This window comes from Perognathus longimembris, chromosome 2 (genome assembly GCF_023159225.1).
Source record: "Perognathus longimembris pacificus isolate PPM17 chromosome 2, ASM2315922v1, whole genome shotgun sequence".
Lineage (NCBI taxonomy): Eukaryota > Metazoa > Chordata > Mammalia > Rodentia > Heteromyidae > Perognathus > Perognathus longimembris.
In genome coordinates, this window is record NC_063162.1 from 26216029 (window position 1) to 26220815 (window position 4787).

The 4787-nt window shown below is 43.6% G+C and overlaps 1 non-coding gene across 1 annotated transcript; it reads left to right on the forward strand.

Moving 5' to 3' along the window:
- The first annotated feature begins 3168 nt into the window (after positions 1-3168).
- LOC125347473 lies at positions 3169-3271 on the forward strand. The gene has a single exon (XR_007210240.1). It is a non-coding gene; the product is annotated as a small nucleolar RNA U13 (small nucleolar RNA).
- Positions 3272-4787: the final 1516 nt, after the last annotated feature.

Consider the following 4787-nt stretch of genomic DNA (forward strand, 5'->3'; position numbering starts at 1 on the left):
TTTTGAATCCATATCCCCACTATTCAAAGCTGCCACTGTCTGTGGCTTACTTTTTCCCTTTAATCTTTCTTTTCTTTTGGTGAAGCAATGTAATTATGCTGTAATAGGCAGGTTTTTTGTTCTGTTTGTTTGGTTTGTTTGTTTTTTGCTGGTTGTGGGGCTTGAACTCAGGGCCTGGGCATTGTCCCTGAGCTCTTTTGCTCAAGGCTAGTGCTCTACCACTTTGAGCCAGAGCTCCATTTCTGGTTTTTTGAGTAGTTAATTGGAGATAAGAATCTCATGGGGACTTTACTGCACTGGTTGGCTTTGAACTATGATCCTCAGATCTCAGCCTGCCAAGTAGCTAGGATAACAGGCGTGAGTCACCAGCACCTGGTTCTACAATCAGTTTTGCATTGTTTTTCTTTATGATTATTATTTTGTAAGTAATCCAGTAATCTGTTTGTTTGTTTTAACTAGGGCCTGACCCTTGCTAGGTAGATGCTCTCCCATGGAACCACACCCCTAGCCCTTTGGCTTTTAGCTGTTTTTCAGGTTTCCCATCTTTTGCCTAGGCAGGCCTGGACCTTCTACTTATGTTCCCCATGTAGCTGGGATGATAGGTGTATACTACCATATTTGGTGTGTTGCTTGAGATGGAGTCTTGCTAATTTTTTTGTCTGGGCTGGCCTCAAACTTTGATCCTCCCAATCTCTATCACCAGAGTAGCTAAAATTATACAGACTTGAACTTCCATGCTAGGCCAGCCAGCATTCACTGTTTTATACAGTAATCTTCAAACTTGTTTTTCTTTTCTTTCTTCGTTTTTCCTTCCTTCCTCCTTTTTCCTTCCTTCCTCCTTTCCTTCCTTCCTTCCTTCCTTCCTTCCTTCCTTCCTTCCTTCCTTCCTTCCTTCCTTCCTTCCTTCCTTCCTTCTTCTTTCTTTCTTTCTTTTCTTTCTTCTTTCTTTCTTTCTTTCTTTCTTTCTTTCTTTCTTTCCTTCTTTCTTTCTTTTTTGTCCTGGGACTTGAACTCAGGGCCTGGGCACAGCTCCTGAGCTTCTTTTGCTCAAGGCTAACAGTCTACCACTTAAGCCACAGTGCCACTTCTGGCTTTTTCTATTTATATGGTTCTGAGGAATCAAATCCAGGGCTTCATGCATGATAGGCAAGCACTCTACCATGAAACTACATTCCTAGCCCTTTTTTTTCTTTTTTAAAGATTACTTTTGAAGCTGGTTGCTGGTTGCTCACACCTGTAATCTTAGCTACTCAGGAGGCTGAGGTCTGAAAGTAATCATTCAAAGCTAGCCCTGGTAAGAAAGCTTACGAGACTCTTATCTCCAATTAACCACCAGAAAACCAGCAGTGGAGTTGTGGCTCAAAGTGGTAGAGTGCTAATCTTGAGTGAAGCAGCTCAGGGATAGTGCCTAGGACCTGAATTCAAGCCTCATGGCCCAACAAAAAAACTTTGGAAGAGAGAGCTAAGGTGTGTGTGTGTGTGTGTGTGTGTGTGTGTGTGTGTGTGTAAAAGAAAGAGAGAGAGAGAGACAGAGACTGTCAGAAACACAGGCAGAGAGAGAGAGACTGAGAAGAAGAAAAGAGAGATAAATGCCACAAAGATTACAGGAAAGAGAAAGAAAAGTAAGCAGAAACGGCCTTGATGTGCTTTTATACGACTGTTGTAGGGAGCACATCTGACTCCATTTTGATTAGGGAAACATGCTGGGGGAAGTAGATTAGGTCAAGCTGACCCCAAAATTCTGGTTCTGTAAATGGCTTGCTTAACTTGTTATTTGCTTTACCTCTTGTGTCAACCTCCTACATCTGTGCCACACTTGCTTTGTTGCCTGCTCTACCCCCTGCGTCAACCTCCTACATCTATGAACTCATTGTGTGCTCTATCCCCTGTGTCAAGCCCCTACATCTGTGCTACGCTTTTACCCTTATAAACCCCAATTTGAGGACTGCTGGGGGGTCACAGTGGCAGGTCCCAAGTCTACACTGTGTCCCTGGCCCGTCAGCCCTCTTTTCACTGGTGTAGTTTCAGCTCATGACTCCAGGCTGCGACCCTGGCTGGTCAGTTCGCTTTTTGCTTTCCCAATAAATCCATCTTTTTGCTTGAGACTGTCTCTGAGTGGTGGACGCTTGGAGGGATGGGGAATCCCCTCCCTCGAACCCTGTAACATTTCTAACCCCGTAACAAGACCATATTTGATCCTGTCTGGTTTCAGAGGAGACGTTAGGCTTTTGGTGCTGGGTCCTTGCAACAGCCTCTGCACTGGTGGCTGCAGGAGCAGCTGGGCTCCCCGGGCTAGGGACTGCGAGGCTGACTGTAGTCAGCTTCTCCAAGCTGCAATTCAAGATGGCCAATTTGCAATCTTAGCAAAATCAATCTATAGGAAATTAATGAAGCACAAGGAGTTCATGCACTTTGAGCTGATCTGCCAAATGAGATAAACAGGGCTCAATCAGCAGGGAAAATCAATGATGCAAAAATGCATTTCAATCTAGCATCATTTCCCCCTGGGATGCTCACCACATCACATTCTATTGTTTTGACACTCCTGTGGAATTCTGGTCTAAGCGTCTATACACCAGGCTAACTTCTTCTCCCATGGCGTTCAGGATTCCATGAGCTGGTAAACACCAATATTTGATGGCTATGATGGAAAGACCTGGACAGCCAAGATGTGTGCAAAGTAACAACTTTTGTAAGCAAATAAAACACTTTTTTTTTTTTTTTTGCCAGTTCTGGGGCTTAAGCTCAGGGCCTAAGCACTGTCTCTGGTTTCTTTTTGCTCAAGGCTAGCACTCTACCACTTGAGCCACAGCGCCATTTCTGGCTTTTTTTTTTGTTTACGTGGTGCTGAGGAATCAAGCCCGGGCTTCGTGCATGCAAGGCAAGCAAGCACTCTACCACTAAGCCACATTCCCAGCCCCAACACTAACTTGTTTTAAGCTACTCCCTTCAGCATGTTGTCTTTAATAAGGAGCATGATTATGAACTTCCCCAAGTGCAAATCACAAAAGTATTGTATTATTAATTTTTATTGATAAAACACAAAATATTGGGTGATTAAAAACAATCTCCCCCCTCCAGCACTAAGTTATTTTCCTCCATAAATAAACTAGCAAGATATTATCATTGTGAAAAATTTAGAAAGGATTGGATTAAATAAAAAGTCAGATCCTTTTCGGGTTCATTTGTGATGATTGGGTTCTCACGTGCTTGTGTGACATGTGCCTCCCTCTAAACCTTGTTACAATGTGGTCACATTACCTGTCTGATGTGGAAAAAAAACCAAACTCATCTTTCTTAACTTTTGTTTATATTTGCCAAATTTTTCTCCATACAGAATTATTAACATGACTATATAATACATGCTGTTCTGTAACCCTCTTTAAAAAGTTGTAATACGCTATAGGAGTCTATTCTGAAGAGATCTTTTCCACTATCAAGGTGTCTGGGCTGGATGCCAGTGGCTCACGCCTACAAGTCTAGCTGCTCAGGAGGCTGAGATCTGAGGATTATGGTTTGAAGGCAGCCCAGGCAAGAAAATCTATGAAACTCTTATCTCTAGTTAAGCAGCAAAAAAGTCAGAAGTAGAGATGTGGCTCAAAGTGTTAGTGTGCTGGCCTTGAGCACAAAAGCTCAGGGAAAGCACCCAGGCCCTAAGTTCAAGCCCCAGGACCAGCAAACACACACAACCACACACACACACACACACACACACACACGTGTTATCTGGAACCATGGCAAGCCTCCACTAATGCCCTGTTTATTTGGAAACCTACTTGGTCCTAGGAAGGCATGAGTGGACTGAACAATTTGGCTCACAGAAATGGGGAGAGGATCAGGATAAACTATGCCTCATCCCAGTAGTGTGGCCTACCAGAATGGAGCCCAGACAAGGATGTGAGTACGTTAGGCCCACTGGGCGTAAACAACTGCTAAACTTCCTCTACCCAATGGTGGCCAGGAAATGGAGGACACAGACTGAGACCCAAGGCTTATACTAAGCAAGAAGATTCAGGAGAGGCCAATTCAGGGTCCTGGAGAAGTTATGGATAATCTTAAATATTTGACTCTCTCTTCCCATTGACTGAGTTAATTGGTGCCAGCCTCAGTGCCAGGAAGAGCGGAAATTAGTAAATAGTTGTTGAATAAAGGAATGATAGTTCTATTTCTAGTCATTTTAATTTCAGCTCTGATATTATCTCCTCTAGGAAGCTTTCTCTAATAAACACCCCTCTCCCTTTCCTTATCCTCGGTACCCACAGCTCTAGCTCAAACTCATGAAAAATACAACCAAAGCAAATCCATTTTTAAAATGGCAAAAGAGTTATTCTTTTTTTTTTTTTTTTTTTTTTTTGGCCAGTCCTGGGCCTTGGACTCAGGGCCTGAGCACTGTCCCTGGCTTCTTTTTGCTCAAGGCTAGCACTCTGCCACTTGAGCCACAGTGCCACTTCTGGCCGTTTTCTGTATATGTGGTGCTGGGGAATCGAACCTAGGGCCTCGTGTATCCGAGGCAGGCAATCTTGCCACTAGGCTATATCCCCAGCCCAGAGTTATTCTTTTTTGCTGTAGTGGGGTTTAAACTCAGTGCTTCTCACTTACTAGGCAGGCACTAAACTGCCTGCGCTACATATACCTCCAGATCTTTTTGTTCTAGTTATAGTTGAGACAGGGTCTTTCTTTTTGTCTGGGTCAGCCTAGACCATGATCCCCTATTTATGGTTCCACCAAAGCACACATTATAGGCATCCCTACTATCCAACCTTTTTTGTTGAGACAATCTCATGAAC